This window comes from Psammomys obesus, unplaced genomic scaffold, assembly GCF_907164565.1.
Source record: "Psammomys obesus unplaced genomic scaffold, mPsaObe1.curated_primary_1811, whole genome shotgun sequence".
Classification (NCBI taxonomy): domain Eukaryota; kingdom Metazoa; phylum Chordata; class Mammalia; order Rodentia; family Muridae; genus Psammomys; species Psammomys obesus.
In genome coordinates this window covers 26,378,413-26,399,557 of record NW_026596134.1, presented here as the reverse complement: position 1 = coordinate 26,399,557, position 21,145 = coordinate 26,378,413, and the positions used below count along the sequence as shown (strand labels likewise).

General features: G+C 49.3%; 1 protein-coding gene across 5 annotated transcripts in view; it reads right to left on the bottom strand.

The window, feature by feature from the left end:
• The window catches only part of Dpf3 (double PHD fingers 3), a 268,017-nt gene that overhangs the window by 223,545 nt on the left and 23,327 nt on the right, over positions 1-21,145 (bottom strand). The window contains exons 1-2 of one of the 5 annotated variants that reach the window (XM_055592876.1): positions 9,892-10,047; positions 9,248-9,315 (exon numbers count right to left, since the gene is read on the bottom strand). The exons of 3 other annotated variants lie outside the window; for them this stretch is intronic. The gene's annotated coding sequence lies outside the window, so the exon portion shown is untranslated. Of the gene's footprint in view, positions 1-9,247; positions 9,316-9,891; positions 10,048-21,145 lie in introns of those variants that run through there. One more of the 5 variants, XM_055592875.1, reaches the window with a different exon arrangement.

Genomic DNA, 21,145 nt, shown 5'->3' with positions numbered 1-21,145 from the left:
AGAGAGAGAGAGAGAGAGAGAGAGAGAGAGAGAGAGAGAGAGAGAGAAAGAGAGAGAGAGAGAGAGAGACTTAAGGGTGCAAAGCAAAAACTTCTGCTTGTCAGTCTGACGTGCTCGCATTAGGACTTACTTGACAGATAAATCCTGTCTTAGCCATTCTATTTGGGGCTCTCTTTGTCATAGCAGCTTAGCCTATATGCTAGCTTCAGCATCTAAATCCACTGGGGCTGGCAAAATGGCTCAACAGGTAAAAATGCTTACTTGTCAAGCCTACTGACCTGAGTTCCATCCAAGGAACCATGGTGAAAGCACCGAACTGACTCCCAAAAGTTATTTGATCTACACACACACACTAAACTAATTAAGTGGTTACATTTTGTCTTATTGTGCTCAACATCCCCAAAAGCTATTTCTCAGGGTTTGAGTCATAGTAGTTTCTCAGTAAATATTTGTGAAATGATTGGGGGGGAGGAATGTGCCTATATGTAATAGAGACAGAACCAGGGCCAAAAAAGTTTGCTAAAGCCCCTTATATGATGCTTATCCGGCTGAGTACAACATCTCCTGCCCTCCTGGAAAGCAGGGGCTCAAGCTATAGGTTCCGTGTCTAAGAAGGTATTTGCAATGGGAACAGGGACACAGCAACCTTGCACTCCTGTCAGCTCTCTTCAGAGGCAATGGATTCTGTGCTTGACCACAGTTAGCTGAGGTTACTGCTTATCTCATAGTAATGAGCTCAGCCTGAACACTCACTGTGTGCTCTGAGCCAAACTCCTCATATTCATTTATTCCTTGCACTAACCCTAGAAGGTAGGCACAGTTATTTCCCCTGCGTGAGCCATTCTGCCCCACCAAAGGTCAGTAACTTGGTCCGGCGGCAAGGCTAGTAACAAACAGAAGATCCAAACCCACGTTCTCTGAACCCACAGGTACCCTCCCCTTTACCCCTAGCTGCCCTACTTCTCTCTGTGTATGGCCGGCTTCTATTCCTAACTACAAGGACAAAATTGGAGGGCTGGGCCAAGCTCGGTGCTCATCCCAGGGGATGCCCAGAGCTACTTCTGGTCTTCTGGTGACTGACTCTCTTCCTCTGTGCATGGCTAGCAGGAGTACACACCCACCAGGCTAAGAGCAGAGCGTAAACAGCCTACCTCCAAGTCTGTGCCAGCTCATTCCTGCCCTCTTTTCCAGAGCTGTCCTGTAGCCTCCCTGACCTCTGCCCCCTCCCTGCCCCCACAGCATGCACACTTTCCCCTCAGCTGTCCCTGGATTTCCGACTGGCCTTACAGCAATCCCCACTGAAGACTGCAGGGGCCGGACATGCTGACCTAGCCTGGTATAGTCCAAGTTTCGAATCCCACTTTCACCCATCATGGTCTTCACCGCCATTCTTTATCCATAAGAGATCTTTCCTCTGCATGTCCTGGACTGGCCCAGTGGGGGAGTATTATCCGGGGCTTGCAGACCTAGGGGCATAGGTCAGTACGGCCTCCAGACTCCTGCGGTCTGCACTGTGCTTTTTGAAGAAGCGGCTTGTTCTCTTTGAAGTTGTTCAGGGCTGAGCACGTGAGCTGACGGCGCAGGACTTGCTAGTATGCATACATCCCTGGGCACGGCACCATAAGGGAAAATATTCTTGCCAGATATGATAGTATCTCAAAAAAGATATGATAGTACTCAAAAAGCAGCCGAAGGGCTGATGAGATGGCTCAGCAGGGCAGAGCACTGGATGCTCTTCCAGAGGACCCACGTTCAATTCCCAGCACTCCCATAGCAGCTTATAACTGTCTATAACTCCATTTCAGAAGATCCAACCCTCTTCTAGCTGCCACAGGCACCAAGTGAGCACATGGTACACAGACATGCATGCAGGAAAAACATCCATACACATATAAAATTACAACCTTTTAAATGATTTTATTGTTATTATATAAGCATTGGTGTTTTGCCTGCAAGTATGTCTGTATGAGAGTATCATATCACTTGGAGCTAGATTTACAGACAGTTGTGAGTTGCCATGTGGGTGCTGGGAATGGAACCCAGGTCCTCTGGAAGAGCAGCCAGTGCTCTTAACTGCTGAGCCATCCCCTCAGCTCTAATAATAATTTTTAAAGATGAAAGCAAGATGATCATAAATTCAAAGCCAGACTGAACTACAAAGCAAACTCCAACTAGCCTGACCCATAGCAAGACCCATAGTTTGTTTTGTTTTGTTTTGTTTTGTTTTGTTTTGTTTTGTTTTGTTTTGTTTGTTTGGGGGGGAAGAGTTGTCAGAGTTTGTACACAATATTCCTATTTCAAACCTATTGAGAGCTCTGGAGCTCTGACAACACTGGGCTCCCCTTCCCCATGTGGGAAAGGTTGCCCTCGAATCTGGACATCCCATCAGGCTAACAGGACCCTATCAGTTTGGTTTATCACAGTCCCCTCTGCTTTGCAACCTCTCCCGTGAGGACATCCCTTCTTCTGTCTGCAGGGCCTGCCTGACCCGCTGGGGTTTGAGTCTACAACACCTGCACTGGTGTCTCCATTTTGATGAGCAAACTGAGGAGACTAGAAGAAAAACTAGTCCTCGTGCTCTCAAAAGTGTCTTCAAGGGCAAGACCGTACTGGTTATTGTTGGACAAGATTCATCAAGCTCTTGATGTCCCGGTCCCTGTCCGGGGCTGGATGCTGGACTGAGGCTGAAACATGGGTCTTTTGAGCCATCCACAGCACAGCTGGCCAAGCTGTGAGCAGGCAGGCAGTGGGCACACAGTGGGTACTTCCTTCGAGTAACAGGTCTTCTACCATGTACCGTGATAATCTGACAGTCCTCACCTCACTCCAAGATTTACTCTTTCTCAAATCTGCTGTTCAGCTTATGTACTCTCAACCTGCTAAGGGTGACCTTTCTAGAAAGCTAATCCCTTCTCAGCCTGAATCCTTGTGCCTGTCAAGCTCCTACTCGCCCAAGCATAGTCACACATGTACTTCTAGATAAACACTCCTTCTCATCAACTTACAGACCGGTAACAAAATTTGCCCAGGTGGGTGAACCAGATTGCCAGGTATCTCACTGGCCTATCTAAGCAGCAGGTAGCCTTGCTGGAATGAAGATCCTGATTGTCAGGTCTTCAGATGTCTCCAGCAGCCAGGAGCATCACACCAGAGAACAATGGTCCCTATTAATAAAGACCTGGGCTGAATATCAAGCCCTGAAGTGCTGGAGAGACTCTCAGAGGACGCCAGACAGTCCAAACACCAGGAAGTGAAGGCTGCTCTCTGTCCACCCATTGGAAGGAAGAGCTCCACACTGGGGTCTTCTAACCCCTCTAAAGCCTTGGAAGAGGACTCCAACATGTTTAGGTGGCATGGACCTGCAGTCCTGACTTCTACAGTGACAATACCATTGAGACTATCATTGATTTATTTTAATTATGGTTGGTCCAAAATTGACCTTTTGTTGTTGTTTTGCTTTTTTGACTAATCCCCAACCCAGCTAGGTAGGCAAGGGTGACCTTGAATTCATTCCTCATCCCTCCACCTCCCAAGTACTGGGATTGCAATTGAAGGCCACTGTGCGAGGCCAAACCCTCCATTTCTTAACTCACACTGTATTATCTGGATCTTCCCAGTTAAGTAGCTCGCCAGTTCCTTTTCTTCAGTTCACAAAGAATTCGTTGAGATGGAAACACTTATCTTGAAACAGGTGTCATCCTTTCCTCCCTGAATCACAGGAAATTAACATACCAATAGCCTGGCAGAGGGGTTGCTTAAGAGGTGGCAGAGTATAGCTACTCTTGCCCCTGACACTTATAAAGCTTTTTAAAAAGAGAGAGAAGAGAACAATTTCCAAATGAGAAAATGTCACAGATAGCCATAAACTAACTTCCCTGGGGATGAACATTTTGATGCTAATATTCTTTCTCCGGTTTAAAAGAAAAAAAAAAAAAAATAGACCAAGATGAGGTATAAACGCCCACCTGAGGATTTCGTCCTCCCTGCTTGGGCAGTCACCCTTATACCATGGGTAATGAGAAAATGAGGTTCTCAGGAAGGTGGCCGTGACAGGCCAGCTCATTCAGCAGCTCTGTTGGCCAGACCTGGCACCAGCCAGAACAGGGACGGGTAAGCTTTGAGGACAGCCTAGGGACTTGACAGGTTCTCTCTCTTCAAAGCATAGCGCAGACATCAATTAATCCTCAAAAGATGCTTTCAAGGCAAACATTATCCCTTTCGGAGCCCAGCAAGCTAAGTCAGGTAGTCGGAGGGAAGACAGAGGAGGGGACAAAAGGAGCTTCAAGCTCTGGGCCCCAGACCTGATTCTCTAGAGAGACTCAAGTTGCGGAAAAAGAATGAACCCACAGAAACAGAATGAAGGAGGGGATGGCTGTCTCTCAAGGCTTCCTGGTGCTCTGTCGCCTAGGATGTCACAAAGCGAAATAATATCCTGGGCACAACCCCTATACCAGAAACCAGAAAAATAAAAAATAAAGAAAAAGTTTCAAGAACCGCATGGTTCTTCAAAACCCATCTACAGAAAACACGTGGGCGCAGTTCAAAATCTGGGTCCTGTTTGCCACACTGAGCTCACTCTGCCTCTACACCACCCCTTTCCTAAAACGAGGCAGGGTGGATTTGTGTGTGAGCTGAGGCAGCACCCTGCATGACTGCTCTTTTCATCTTGAAGAAACGGATCCAGGTTATCATACCCATAAGGATCACGGCCTGTCACCAAGTCGGCCATAAATGTCACCCATTCTCACGTTACATGTCTATCCAACCTTTACGATTTTACTCTGAGATTCCTGGAAAACCGGCACGCCCCTGGTCAAACTCCATTAAAACAGCCCCTTCTCGGCTTGCGCGGATGGTGTTACTGCCCTCCTTGCTGATGTGTGTGCGGTGAATGCTTACAGCCCAGGCTGTACTCAACACTTGGAGTAACTTGCCTTTCCACAAACCTTTTACTGTCTGTTGGCTTTCTTAAACAGAGCCCGTGCAGGACAGACTTACTGGGGGTTGAAGTGTTTGTTGGAAGGGATCCACTAAAGGATCAGAGCAGGATCTCTCTCCTTTCACCAATCATCCAAGAAGTAAAGGAAACTGCTTTAGAAAAAGCTCACTTTTTAGCTATCCTGCAAATGTACACACACACATGCACGTTCACGGAGGCGTAGAAAATACACGAAGGCTACATGAATAACTGTGGACAACTATGGAGAGCAGAATGGGCAGGTGAGGAAGTCTCTCTTAAGATTTGATTTTATTTTTTTGAACTATATATGCGTGGGAGTAGGGAGCGTGTGTGTAAATGTCTGCTTAAGCCGGAAGGAGGTCGGATTCCCCCCTGGAGCTGGAGTTACTGGTGGTTCTGAGCCACCCCTCACAGATGCTGGGAGACTGAGCAAAGGTCCTATGCAAGAGCGGTATGCTATGTCTCCACCCTGGGAGCCCTCCCCACTACCTTGCTTTGTCCCCTTTCTCGTATGGATCACTTTAAATTATGTACTACTTTTTAAGTGTTGGACGTCACAAAATGAGAAACATACTCTAGCATCATTTATTTCTCCCAAAGTGTGCCGGATGCCATGTGTCCCTATTTTTTTTTTTTAATTTTCATTCATTTGTCTTGTTTTGTTCTGTGTAACGCTGGCTGTCCTGGAAATCTCTCTCTGTTGACCACGCTGGCCTCAAACTCATAAGAGATCCACCTGCCTCCGCCCCCTCAGCCCTGGGATTAAAGGCGTGGGCCACTATTCTCTGCAAAGTGCAAGAGTAGATTTGGAAAACCTCTTGCTACCCGCATGAATTGAAAACTCTTGAGACAGGCACAGTACAACACACATCTGCCATCCCAGCACTCGGAAGGCTGAGGCAGGAGAATCAAGGCCATCCTCACCTACACAGCAAGTTTGAGACCATCCTGGGATATAAGGCCCTACCCCACACCACCCCCAAAATACTGCAACCTTTCACCACAATCCAGCTGACACCTAGGTGGCTTCCCCTGGAACATACACACTGAGGTGCCCACGGGATAGAAGAGAAGGCCGAAGCTGCATTTGGCAGTATGCTAGAGTCAGCCACACAGACCTAATACATACCTCAAAGACCAGAAACACGCTCACCCTTTTTTTTTTTTTTTTTTTTTTTTTTTGTGTGTGTGGGGGGGGGAGCGTTCCGAGACAGGGTTTCTCTATGTAATCTTGGCTATCCTGGGCTTGCTTTGTAGACCAGGCTGGTCTCCAATTCACAGAGATCCGACTGCCTCTGCCTCCCCAAGTGCTGGGGTTACAGGCGTGGGCCTCAGAGCCTGGCGATGATCAGACCTCCTTAAGGATTATCTGAGAACCCAGCTGAGAAGTCATGCCATCACAAGGTGGACCTGGCTCTAGAGATCCCACTCCCCAAACAACGCAAACACACTATCCCTCAAAAAAAAAAAAAAAAAAACATCCCACAGAAAGATGTCCCTTTAATTATTAGAGCCATTTTTTCTTCTCTTAAAAAGTGAGCCCTTCAAACCGTACAGACCCCTTTGGCCACGGGAAGTGTTTACTTACAGAAATTTAGATTGGAAGCTTGGAAAATGGCTCGCCTCTCAAGGCCCTCACTGGTGTAAGGGCCTTGAGAACTGAAGTAAAGTAAAGCTGAAGTGAGCCGGCCAAGGTAGCGTATGCCTTTAATCCCAGCATCAGGGAAGCAGAAGCAGGCGGATCTCTGTGGGTCTGAGGCCAGCTTGGTCTACAAAGTGAGTTCCAGGACAGCCAGGGCTGTTTGTTACACAGAGAAACCCTGTCTCAAAAAGCCAAGAAACAAAATAAAATAAAGCTGAAGTAAACGTGGCTGATTGGAAAACCCAATTGGTCACATCAGCCACGGCACTTACGTACACTTTTTTCTCATGAATGCAGCTAGATCAGTTGCTCTCAACCTTCCTCATACTGCAGCCTTTTGATATAGTTCCTCATGTTGTGGTGACTGCCAACCATAAAATTATTTCCGTTGCTCCTTCATAAAGGTAATGTTGCTACTGTTACGAAAAGGAATGTAAAAAAAAAAAAAAATCTCTGTTTTCTGATGGTCTTAGGTGACTCCTGTGAAAGAGTCATTCAACAACCCCGAAAAGGGGTCTCCACCCACAGGTTGAGAACCACGGAGCTGGATACTGACAGCGTATCTTTGACTGGGAACCTTAACAGCGAGGGCACATCCGGGCTCCTTACACTCCTGGTACTGGGCAATGGGAGGCCAGTCTCAGTCTGACCCTCAAGTCAAAGCCTCCTAATTGTCACAGGAGTCCGGAAGCTAATCAGTTACGGTTCCCATTTGATGTCACCATCCTTGAGGTCACCAGGGGCGGCCCAAATCTGTGCGACAAGCCAGAACGCGTTCCTTTCAGGACAGAGGCGTCCTTCCCATTCCACTTCTGCCCTCTCCTTTCCAAGACTGATTTAGAAATGAAGGGAAGTAGCTGAGAAAACCCTCACCTTTAATATTAATAAGAACTGTGCAGTGTCCCCGGATGATCAGAGCCCAGACTACACAGGACTTGAAAGAGCGATTGAGACTTTGATATGGAATATGAAAACGTAACAGGCGGGAGGGGTGGGAGAGAGCAGCCTGGGAGGCCTGGGGCTCAGCTTCTACCAGCTCAAGCCCTGTTTTACACAGTGCCACTCCTCCTGGTTAGTAAACCATGACGCTCTATCAACAGTCCCCTCTCTACCTGTGGGATGAACACTGTTGAAAGCCCATATGGCTTTTGCTTACTTGCCAGGACATATTCAAAAAACGGGAAAAATGGAGGTGGGAATCAGGAACTAACCCACTCCCCAGCTTCTTTCAATGCCATTCCCTACCTACTAGCACATCTCTACCCCTGGGGAAATAGTTGGCCATTTTTATCAGGCCCATTTTACAGGCAAAGAACTGAGGCCTGCTGTGGTGACATGGCAAGGCAGGGTGGCTCACAGTGCATCAGTGAGCCATTGAGTGCGCTGAGACACGTGGCTGGGGGGATGTGGGGACTCTGGCGGACTGTGAGAGGCTCCCGTCCAGGGTGAGGACACAGAACTCCAGCCTCCTTGGTGCTCACTGGGGACTCTGCCTACGCTACCCAGCTGAGGCTCTTATTCTTGGACTCCTGTATTCTTTGGACAGAGGCCACAGGTTTAATGCACCCCAAGTCCTCAGACTTGCCGTGCCCCTGAGGATACCCTACCTCCCTAACTCTGTGGTTATGGTGCACACTACCGCAGACAGCTTGCAGCCGAGCCTAATAGAGAAATTTGCGACTAAGCCAACCTCGGAAACCCAGTGGCCAAGGCCAGGTGGGGAGTGCGGGTGGGAACAAAATGTTTTATTGACTAGCACATAAAAAGGGGCTCTGGTCCATGACTAACTCTGAGTCACTGGGACAGAAGAAAGGACAGCATCAGGTGCTGTTAGCTAGAGACCTCACACCTCAGGAGTCTTTTAATGAGTCCAGGCACGGGCATCAATAAAAGATGCACATCATAATCCTTGTCCTTAGGTAATCAGGAACCTAGATTCTAAAGTCTAACTAGAACACTGCTGCCAAAAAGCTATGTGGGTTGTAAGGAAACAAGCATTTGGGAGGGTCACTTTATTCTTCGCCTCGTCCAATCTTCAGACCTTTCTACAGCCTATCCTGTCCAGTGGCTTTCCAGCAAGAGCAGCCTATGGTTTCCTCTACCCAGACTCAATGGCAGCCACACATAACCTCATTCCACTGATGAAGATCCCTTCTTCCCAGGGAACCAGGGAACCTCTAGTCCCACTGAATCTTTCCCCTAGATCAGTGGTTCTCAATCTTCCTACTCCTTCAGCCCTTTAATACAGTTCCTCACATTTGTGGTGACCTCCAACCATAGCATTATTTTGCTGCTACTTCATAACTGTCAATTTGTGACTGTCACGGATCGTAATGTAAATAAATAGCTGAGATGCAGGACATCAGGTAGGCGACCCCTGTGGCAGGGTTATTGGACAACCCCCCCTCCAAGTGCGTAGTGACCCACAGAACCACTGCCCTAGACCTTCTTCTCCAAAGTAGGACATCTACCCCTCTCTGACCAGTCCTGGAAGATGCCTATCCCTACCCCAGCGAGAAATTTACTCTGTGGGGAAGAAAGACAGGGAAAGCTGGAGGTAAGGGTCTAGCACTTACAAAAGTCTGTTTCCCAGCCTACTTGGGGAAGACCCCCAAGCCCTGCCCTGGTCTAGGGAGAGAAACTACCTTCTATGAATTCGGGGGTGTAGACAGACCCGGAGGAGCAGGGATCCCAGCTTGCAGGTGATGGTCCTCTGGAAAGGGAAAAAGACAAACCCACACCCAGGCTTAAGAACAGAGCCATCTACTGCCCCCTCTTCTCAGCTCTGACTTGGCACAAGGCACTGTCTTAGTGTTTCTATGGTGATAAAACACCATAATCAAAAACAGCTTGGGGGAGAAAGGGCTTATTTCATCTCATCGCTAGGGGAAGTCAGGGCAGGAACCTGGGGGCAGGACTTATTCTAAAGCAGGAGCCGGGGAGGGACGCCGCTTACTGGCTTGCTCCCCACGGCTTGCCCAGCCTGCTTTTAACACCCAGACCACCTGTCCAAGGATGGCACCACCTTCAGTGGGCTGGGTCCCCTCCCCCATCAATCATTAATCAGGAAAAACGCTCCCACAGGCTTTCCCACAGGCAGTCCGGAAGAAGCGTTTTCTTAGTTGAGGCTCCCATCCCAGATAACTCTAGCCTGTGTCCAGTTGAAAAACAAAAATGACAATTTAAAAAAGGACTAAGGCTCGCTAAACCCAGCAGTGCAAACAAGGCATGGAGGCCAGCGCCGGGCTCTCTGCACAGGAAGCGGCGGTGGGATTCGAAGCCTCCTCACCTTGCAGGTCATAGCTCTGCCACTTCACGGCAGCCTCTGCCCCTCCGCAACCAGGGCTCCCGGGAGAGGGGATGCCAAGTGGGGAGAAGACACACGAATGGACGTGCAACCAACCGGCCCGTCCTGGGGCAGACACCAACAGCTGAAGTGATTCGTTAGCCCTTTTTTTCAGGAGTTAATTCACTTCCAGCAGATTCCATTAGTGACCTGACAGACCCAGGGCCTGGAGGAGGGCCCTGGAAAAGCTGCTGAATCAGCCACAGAGCAGGGTAACAGGGAAGGCCCGCTGTCTTGCACCAGAGCCCTTTGGCCAGGGCTTCTGTTTGAAGAGCTTAGAATAACTGTTTGCTAAGCTATTGTTAGGCAGTAGCTCCACACCACATATAGAGAGAGAAACGTAGGAACCTTTGGCCACCACATGTAAATGGCCAACCAGAGCCTGATGCAATGCAGGAAACGGATTCTCACGTAAAACAATCTTGGCTTTCCCGGGAGCAAGAAATAAAACAAAAGCCAAGGTCATATAATGTACTGCTCTCCGCTGCTGGGGGCCCATGCCTGGGGTGGGGGGAGGGGCAGCAGACTCTGAAAGTTTCTGTGGGCCATCCCTGCCACTGTGTCGACCAATGACAGCGACCTTTGTGAACACCCATTTGTGGGTGGGTGTGCATGTGTATGGAGATTAGGGAACTGCTTCCGGTGTCACTCCTCAGCTGCCCACACCCTGGTTTGTGTGTATGTATGTGGTTGTTTGAGATGGGGGTTTCTTATTAGCCTGGAGCTCACTGAGAAGGCAAGGCTGGCTGGCCATCCATCAGCAAGATCCACCCACCTCCACCTCCCTACCACTGGGATCACAAGCACGCCCCATGGCAGGTTTGGGGGCTCGAACTCAAGTCCTCAGGCTTGCCAGGCACGTGCTGGCACACAGCTAAGGAGTTGGGCAGTGAGCTCTGTGTGCAGTGTCATATTCACTCCTCAGGACTTTGAGGGTGACAAGCTTCGTCGGGGAGAGAAGTCACACAGCTGCAAGGTGGCAGAAGGCAGAAGTCAAGATGGAACCGAACCCAGGTCTGCTGGAGACTTCCGGCTGTAGCCCCACACGGGCCCTGCCCAGCTAAGGACTCCCAGGTGATTCTAACTCCTGAACTATGCTCTTCCATAGGGTGAATGAACTGCCTCTTAATGGCTAGTTGAGTTCAAACCACAGCTACAGACTAGGCACCTGGCTTGGTACCAGCTCTGTGACTGAGTGTAAGGGCGGGGACGCATATAGCCAAGACACCATCCTTCGCTCCAAGAGGTGACAGTCCACTGGGCTTATACAAAGGCAGAGAGTTTTGGATTCACTTCTGGCTCTCCAGGACTACTCAGAGATTCCTTCTGAACATAAGAAGTATTTCTGGCAGCACTATGTTCATCTTCTAGTCGTTCTATGTGGACCTACACCTAGGAGGCTCCGGGAGGAGAGTCAGGCTTTTATGCCACAGTGACCAAATCACTTGACTTCCTCCCTACGTAAAGAAGAAGAGATTTAAGCCAGACACAGCGGTATGCTTCTATAACCCCAGCACTTAAGAGGCACAAAGTTCAGAAGTTCAAGATCATCCTCAGCTACACAGTGTGTTTGGGTCCAGCCTGGGCTACCTGAGACCATGTCAGACAACAAGAAGTGTCAGCAAGGTGTACTCAGTAGGTAAAGGTGCTTGAGACACAAGCTTGGTAATATGAGTTCAATGCCCAGGACCCACGTAAAAGGAAGGAGAGGACCAATGCCACAGGGATGTCCTCTGACCTCCACATGAACACTGTGGCATACACACACACACACCAAATTAGCTAATTAATATACCACTAGTTTGCCTTCTATTACTGCCAAAAACACCACGACCAAATATAACTCCTGGAGTATATTTCAGTCTACAGTTGTAGTCTATAATGAAAGAAGTTAGGGCGTGAACTCAAGGCAGGAACCTCGAGGCAGGAGCTGATGCAGAGGCCATGGAGGGGTACTGCTTGCTCTTCATGGCTTGATCAGCCTGCTTGCTTATATACCCCAGGACCATCAACCCAGAGGTGGCAGTATGGACACACACACACACACACACACACACACACACACACACACATTGTATATACTCACAATATATATTTAAAAAGACAAATATTTCCATGTCACAGTTTCAGGTGTCTCTACACGATGGAAAGGAAGCTGTGGCGGAATAGGGCAGCTTACAGCACCGGAGCCAGGAAACAAAGAAAGGGGGCATAAAAGAAGGAGCCTGAGCTGGGCATGGTGGCACACGCCTTTAATCCCAGCACTTGGGAGGCAGAGGCAGGCAGATCTCTGTGAGTTCGAGTGAGTTCCAGGAAAGCCAGGGCTGGTACACAGAGAAATACTGTCTTAAAGACACAACAAAACAAAACAAAATAAAACAGAGCCTGGACAAGACCCCAGTGATCTGCTTCCTCCAGCTAGGTCAACACGTCCCAAGAGCCAATCACAGGGTAGCAAGATGGCTCAGTGGGTAAAGGCACTTTGCCACCAAGCCTGATAGCCTGACTTCAATGCCTTGTCCTCACAGAGTAAGAGGAGAGAATCAACTTCTGAAAGTTACCCTCTAGCCTCAACATAAGCACCATGTGTACACACATGAAATAAATGTAAAAAAAATCATGAAACCCATTATCACGTATAATAAGTTTATGATAATTAAAATATTTTAAATTTACTTTAAGTAATCCCCAGTGTGGGAAGTAGGCTTCTGATGACATTAAACTGGCTATGAATTGCTAAAGGCTAGAGCTAGATAACAGGCATGTGAGGGTTCACTATCCAACATATATTTGAATTTTCCATACTAAGTGGTTAAAAAAAGGAAAGGAAAAAGGCACACCTTTCAAGACACCCCAGCTGGGAGAGAGTGTTTCCCCGAAGCTGAGCTGAGCACCCTCCTAGCAGCCTGTCTAACCCAGCTCTTCAAAGTCCTTGGTCTTGGTCCTCACTTCAATTTGGCTGTCACAGTTCTCTGTAGCTTCGTCCCACACCCACACTATCCCCCTCAAACCCCACACTATCCCCCTCAAACCCCACCGAATCACACTTTCTATCTTTTATACAGTTTGGTGCCTGGTTGTTCCCATTTGACCATACCCTTGCCCAGGGAAAAGAGGGTATGGCCTGAGCAGTATGGTTTCGTTCGTGTATTCGCTCAGCTACTGCCAGACTCTCTGCTTCAGAGACACCCCTCTGACAGGTGAGGCGGCGGCGTGCTCCGCTTAGGGAGCACCCAGAGCCAACAGAGATGCTCCAGAAGGGCTTGCTGAAATGTCACCTTCACAGTCCTCCGAGACTCGGAGACGGGAGGACGGGCACCCTCCAAAACAACCCTGAGTCCTTTGAGACGTCGTCCAGACTAACAAATTTCAACCTCAAAGACATCATCTGATGCCAAGAGCAAACACGCCGCCAGCTTCTCATCCCAACCCAGCTCCCCCACACTAAAGGGCATGGGGACAGAAACAACAGGAGCCAAACACAGGGGAAAGGTGACAGGGGATGGCACTCTTAGGCCTCTTCGCCCCCCCCCCCCACTCCTGCCTTGTGGCCCTCTCAGTTAGGGTTTTAACAGCCTTTGCTGTCATTCCTTTTCACCTACCTTTGTTCATTTGCCTGCATGTTCTCTTCACGACCATTTTCTGGTCACTGTTACAAGCCTCCGTGAATGAGATCGTGATCTGCCACAGCTCAGTGTTTTTAACCAGTTCCTGTGTTATTTGTTATTTGTGTTATTTGCATACCTCTCTGTGTAGCCTGTTTTTAGCTGCCAGGTCTTGACTTTCCAATTGTTGCCTTTCCAGCAGGGAAAAATGGGTTTGCCTGGCTCTACCACTCACATACATTTCCCTTCTCTCTAGGCTTTCCCTCATTTCCCTAGGCTTTCCAGCTGTCTGCCTACAATTTTGTGTCTGTCTGTCTGTCTGTCTGTCCATCAATCCATTCACCTGTCTGTCATCTCTCCCACACAGCCACCCCCTCTCTTCCTCTCTGTGGTGTGTATATATTTTTAAATAGATGTTTATTTCCTCGCTGGTTACTGTTTCTACGGCTGTGGTTATATAAACTATGTTCAGAGCTGAGATAAATAGTATTGTGTGATTACATTTTCTCCTCTGGATAACTTGTGTTCACTGGAATCAATAATTGGCTTATTTAATTCATTTGCTTAGAGTATGTACTCAACACTAATTCAAGCACTTCTGAAGACAAACTAAGTAAATTTGAATACATGTACATGATTTTTAGCATTTTCCTATGAGGGAAAACTTATTTGATCTTGATAATATTACAGCCACCTCCTATGAGCCTGCTTGGCCATGGGAAGCTGCTTGGTACATACCATTAACAGCTGCACTTGGCACATATTTCTCAATGAAGAAGGGGGGAAAAATTACCTTGGAAAAACCACAACCATTTTCAAATCATCTAATTTGTCACAATAATGGAAATCGAATGTTATAAGTAAAGATTTTGAAGTTTTTAACCAATTTCATCATATTCAGAGTCTGTACTATAGTGACCATTAATTTAGCATCAATCTAGTGAGAAGACATGCTCTCGGCACGTCTCAGATCTGAGCATGCTCCGTTTCAGTCCAGCAGCTGGAGGACTACTGAGCTATCCCTCCAGCACGGGGCATGATGTGCATATACACTGGGCACATAGCTGACTGGCATACATCATTGATGCTGGTGTACAGTTTTCAGGCTGACTCTAAAAATGCCTTAAGGCATAAAATACTAATTACAGCTCATTGCCCAACTAGTTCGCTGTGCCTTTAGAGCAATTCATTTGCACAAGGCCCCAATGAGACCCACGGTATCAGTGTTCTAAACTCCCCAAGTGGAAATTCAACAAAGATAGGTCCAGCAACACCCCTGCCCACTAGATATCACCTGAAGTGAAACCCTGTACCTCTCAAACCTCAGGCTTTAAGCACACAGCCCACCCACAGCCTCCAGAGCCCCCCACAGCCTCCAGAGCCCACCCACAGCCTCCAGAGCCCACCCACAGCCTCCAGAGCCCCCCCACAGCCTCCAGAGCCCCCCACAGCATCCAGAGCCCCCCCACAGCCTCCAGAGCCCACCCACAGCCACCAGTGACCACCCACAGCTGCTGGAGCCCACCCACAGTCCTCACCAGCTCATCCCCCACCTGCTCAGGTCCAGTGCTGTGAGGTCACCGGCGATGTCTCTCTGTCACTCTCCAATTCCTTCACAAGTCCTATCCTCTGACAAGACGTAAAAGCCCAGCCACCCCCCCCCCCCCCCCCCTCCCCCCCCCGCCTCACCCCGGCCCCCCCCCCCGCCCCCCCCCCCCCCCTACAGTTGCGCCCCCCCCCCCCCCCCAACCAGCCCCTCCCATGGACTTGCTGTTCTATGGAACAGCAGCTGCACTTCCACCTCAGGACCCCATTATGATCCACCAGCCTGAATCCTCCCCCCTCAGATGATCCGGAAAGGACAGGTTCAGGCAGGGCCTCGCTGGTCACTTTGTTTTAAATCTTTATCCTCAGCACCCCCTGTCCTGAATCCCCGCTCTAGTTAGCCTCCTGCCAGTTCTCTAATTTACTGAGAATCTCCCCTGGACCAGCACTGAAACATAAGCTCCAAGGTGGCATTCGCTGCTGTAGGTCCAGCCCTAGAAAGGGCCTCAACGTATGTTAAATTAATAAGAACTTCTCGAAATAGTACCCGACACAGCAAGGGTTTTTGTTTGTATGTTTGTTTGTTATTTCGGGTGTTGTTTCTTTGTTTGTTGTTGTTTTGGTTTTTGGAGACAGGGTTTCTCTGTGTAGCCTGTCCTGAACTTGCTTTGTAGAACAGGCTGACCTCAAACACACAGAGATCCGCCTGCCTCTGCCTCCCGAGTGCTGGGATCACAGGCGAGCACCACCACACCCAGCTCAGCCAAGGTACTTTTAATTTCAGTGCTCTCTTCTGTGTATGAGTGTTTTGCCAGTATTATGTATGTGCACCATCTGTGTGCTTTGTGCCTGAGTAGGTCAGGAGAAGACATTGGATGCCCTGGGAATCAAGCCCAGGTCCTCTGCAAGAGCAGCCCATGTTCTCAGCTGCTGGGCCATCACCGCAGCCTCGAGAAGGGGAAGTGTTTTAACCCCTTTCAAGATGTAAGGGTACATGATTCGGTTCATTGTGCTTGTGTGTCTGTGGTTCTGTCTGTGTGTTTCTCTATGGGCATGTGTCATGTGTGTTTCTGTGTGTCTATTGCTGAGCGTGTCTGTGTTTCTATGTACATGTTTCTCTGTGTATGTGTCTGTGCATGTGTATATTGCACATGTGTGTCTATTGCTCGTGTGTGAGTATATTTCTATGTATGTGCATGTCTGTGTGTGTGCATCTGTAGGAATGTATGCTTGTATGTCTCTGTGTGTGTTCCCCTCTCCTGGTCCCAGCCATGGAAATCACCTGCTCAGTGGAGACAGTAGGAGGTGATTGCTACCCACAGGCTGGAGAAGAAGAGAAGGTTGCCGACAAGGAAAGAGAAATTGGCACATAGATGAGAAACACACTTTCAGAAACTCCTTCTCAGGCGTGAGTCAGCTGAGGCTGGCACCAGTGACAAATTAATTTCATGACGCTGTGGCTCGCTTTCGAACTTTAAGACTCTTTAAAAAAAAGAAAAAAAAGCAACTGATGTGTGGAAACGAGCCTGGGCATCCATCCGCCTGCATATCTATTAGTGCGGTCTACTAACAAACAAGCTGTTTTCCAAAAGCGCTTGCTTTCAATGTTCACTGAGCCACCTACTGTGTGGCCAATGGAGCAAGAGGGAAAGAGCTGAGACTCATCCAGTAAGACTCAAGGGGCTCCCACAGGTGGTACTGCGCCGGAAGCCATCCTGCTGAGTGCGCATGCCCAGAGCAGGAGCTAGCCTTCACCTGTCCAGATGTAGCTGGTTCTGCCTTTGGAAGGCCTTGGAGGTGAGCAGAGACTGGAGGGGTTCTTGAGGGAGAGGTTGGCAGCAAGGGCGGACATGCTGGAGCGTTCTCAGGAGCGAAGGCCTGCAGGTGGGAAGTCAGCCTCAGAGTCCGGGAGGAGGGCACAGGGGGAGGCTGGGTCACAAAGTTCTGTGCAGGGCTGGGGAAGCGCCACCCACTCCCTTCTCCCTTTGCTCCCTAACGGGTGCGCTCCCTACTCAACACAAGGTAGCCAAAACAGCTCTCTCAGCTGGAAATGCCACTCCCCCAGTATCTGCAAGTCTCAGCCCGCAAAACCCCTTCATAGGAAGCATCTAAGAGCACCCTCTACATAGGAGCAAACCCACACACATGTGCCCCCGACCTTGCTTCATGCCCGTGCTCGGCCTCTCTGCTGTATACTCAGCCACGGCTGGGCTCCCACATGCGAGAACGCGCGAGCCTTCTGGCAGGAACTGTGTTTTGCTAGCTGCTATATCCCAGCACCGAGGGTGCTTGGCACATAGTGGGAAGTCGATAAATAATTGATGGTAAATGAACAGGAAGTACCCATAATGCTTCTGAGACTCGGGTTGTTTATTTCTGTCCCTTTCTATGGGATTAAAAATTGATAGGAAAGCAAAGATCGTACTTTTGGCTACCGTTACCCAAGCCCCTCCCACAGGGCCACACGGGGCCACCACTCAGCAAATGGTGGCTGGATGATGGAAGGATGGAAGGATGGAAGGATGGATGGATGGATGGATGGATGGATGGATGGTCAGGTATAACCTATAATCAGTAGAGCCACTGATGATATAATGGGACTGCTCTGTGCACAGTGTTTTCTGTGAAAAGAATGGCCTAATGGGATAAATTAAGTAGCTCTGGCCAGTGGTCCCATGTGCTAGATTGTGGCCTCAATGACAGGCGATCAGAGTAGGGGACAGAATCCAGAGGTGACTAAGGTAAGTCAACAGGACTTGGAGCCAGGCATGGCAGTTCAACTTATAACTCCAACTACTCAGAAGGCTTAGACAGGGGAATCCCAAGTTCAAGGCCTGCCAGGACTATAGGGCAACTTCAAGCATGGTCTAGACTAATAGTGAGACCAGTCTCAAGATAAAACTAAGTGGACTAGGGACGCAGCTAGGTGGTTAAGCGCTTGCCTTGAGTAAAGCCCTGTGATTAATCCCCAGGACCAGCCATAACCCCTCCCCAACAACACACACAAAAGGCTCAGGACTAAGCATGGGGGGGGGAGCCAAAGATGCCCCTAAGGCTTTGTTTAGGTGCCAGTGGGGCCTGAGGAGGAGGAGAAGCTTTTCGGATATAAGTTTGGTGGATGTTGTAAGTGTCAGGCAGTGCGCTCGTCAGGATGAGATGGGATTGTGGGTCCTGGCCCCACGGGAATTACAGCGTTCGCTGTTGCACTAGGGACCGTGCAGGCTACAGATGCCCACGAGAACCCAAGTCTATAGAGCCACAAACCTTAATTCCAGATGGGGAAGGCAAGCAGAGGTGAACAAATACACACAGCTACCCCCGAGATCGTCAGACCAGATCACAGAAACGTGATGTGGGGAACAGTATTACCAGCTGGGTGCACAGGAGAAATGCTCCTGGAAGGGGGGTGGGGGTGGGGCTCCTGTCACGAGGAGAACACGGGTGACAGGGACGTTCCTGCTTCAGGGCTTCCGTTCTCACGAACGAGTCTGAGGCAAAAAATCATCAGCTGAAGGTGAGGGGTCAGAGAAGGCTCCCAGGTAAACGGGAAGCCATGCAACAACTGCCTCAGGGGAGCCGGTGGAGAGGGGGAGGAAGGAAGCCACGATGGGGCCACACGCCAAGGACCGAGACCACACACGTGCGGAAGGTACACCCAACGAGGCACACGTGCGTGCGCACTTTGCCAGTGTTTTCTCTTGGTGGCACTTTCTGTCCCTGCTGAGGAACAAAAGCCCCCGAAGCCTGGCTCCAGGACCTCTCTGCCCCTACCTGCCAGGAGATGGATCTGCCGGGTGATCTTCAGTGTGATAAGCTGTGTGCGTTATTGTACCTTGGACTGACCAGGCGAGAGCCCACCTGCACCCCAGTCACTTTAGTCTGCGCTTCAGCTGCAGTATCCCCACTCAGGCCACCACGCAGAGAAACCAAACGCAACCTCCATCCCGCCCCACAGGTTGAGTGGGTTTTGTTCGTTTGGGTTTTTTTTAATTTATGTGTATGTGTGTGTGCCTGCTTGTCTGTATGTGTGCCACGTTCATGCCCATGCCCGAGGAGGCCGGAAGAGGGCCTCACATCCTCTGGGACTGCAGTTACAGGCAGTCGAGAGCTACCCACGCCGTCTGTGGTGTTCACTTCGCTTTTGAACCCGAGCCACGAATGAATGCAGCACGGTGGCTTGGCTCCACGCATACCGGGTCTTGAACAAGCTGCTTTAACTTGGAGTTTCCTCGTCTGTACACGAGTTAATACTTGGGAGCCGGAAAGATAGTTCAGTGGATAAAGGCATCTACCCCCCCCACCCCCTCAAGCTTCACAACCTGAGCTCAGTTCCCCCAGTTTCTCATGACAGAGGAAAACTGGCTACAGCTAAGTTGTCCTCTGACCTCCACCAGTGTACTAAGGTACATACACACAGATGTACACATACAGACATAAATAAAAGTTGTTAAAAAAATAATTATGTATAATTTTTATATATTTACTTTGTTCTTCTTTTGCTCTGTCTCTTGGCTGGATGAGATGGACGGATGTTTCCTGGTGTCTTGTTTTGAGCCAGGCTGGCCTCAGACTCCAGTTGTTAGCCAAGGAGGACTTTAATCTCCTGATCCTCCCACCTCCAAGTTCAAGTACTAAAGTTGCAGACACCCACCACACGCAGTTTGTCATTGACTTACAACTTATAGTCCCAAAGTCTTCAACTGATGTTTCCATTGTTTATGTCTTGTCCTTCAGACAGAAAACACCCAAAGAACACAGGCTCGCTTCACTCTTTAGTACCCCACCCCTGTGAGGTACAGAGCCTTCTGACTGGGGAGCCAGTATCCCTCCCACCTCCCCGCCCCCCGGAACACTTCCTGTCTTTGGAGGGGACTCCATCTCTTTAGCCCTCTAACTTTTTCTACACATCAGTTAGATATCCTTTCAGCCCAGCCTTTCCACCCCCACCCCTGTGAAATGAATTCAACAACAACAACAAAAGAATCTTCTTTCCCTGAAATCCCCAATCCCCTCGAAATCTCTGGACCACCCCCCTGAGTCACATTTGACAGTGGACCTCCAGGGCAGGGTGAATCAGAGGGGCTGAAGGTGGGGCCCATCTTGTACCTACAGGGTCATGTTGTTAAAGTGTGTTCCTTTCCAGCCATATGATGAGACCTCCAGGCTACCCCAAGGGTCTTTGGCACAAAAATGAAGCAAAGGCCATATGGCTAAATCCTACTGCTTCAAGGGGTCCTCAAGTCATATATATATATATATATATATATATATATATTAGGTCCTTTCATGCTGGAAAACAGTTGAAACCCTCTGTTTCTTGAGAGAGGTGGGGGCTCACTAGGGTCTGTGCTCCACCCCTGGCCCACCCCCACACTCATAGTACCTGCATGAGGCCCCAGGGCTATGGCTGACCAGGCCAGATCTGTTTTAGCATGTCCAGGCCATCTGAAGCACTTCCTAGAGCAACCTTCTATCCTGAGCAGGAGCTCTGCCTGAGAGCTGGGCTGCTGGAGGAGGGTGAGTCAAAAGGACTGACCCCATCTCTGGTCAACGGCTGTGGGATGGCTCTAGAGCCTATATTCTCTCTGTACACCTTCCTCTCAGCCATCTCACTCAAGAACCTGAAAACAAGCCAAGCATCCCCCAGAAAGCATCCCAAGCCAAGCATGGGAATTCTCCCATGCCTCTTGTAATGTTGTGGCTAGCCAATCTCTTGTGCTAGCTGGCCTACTTTGTATAGGTTTGGAATTTCACAGAAGAAAAGGTTCTAGTATGAATAGCAATGATCCCGCCTGCTTCCGCTCTGCCGTGTGCTACGTGGATATCTACTTTGCCGCTGGAGCTCATGAGCCTTCAAAAGACTCTGATCACAGCCAGGTGTGATAAGACATACCTGTAATCCCAACACTGCAGGGATTGAGGGTAGGGGTCAGAAGCAGGACAATCAAGTGTTCTGGGTCAGCCTGGGCCACAGGGGTACTCAACCCTTTAAAAAAGAAGGGAAGGAAGGAAGGAAGGAAGGAAGGAAGGAAGGAAGGAAGGAAGGA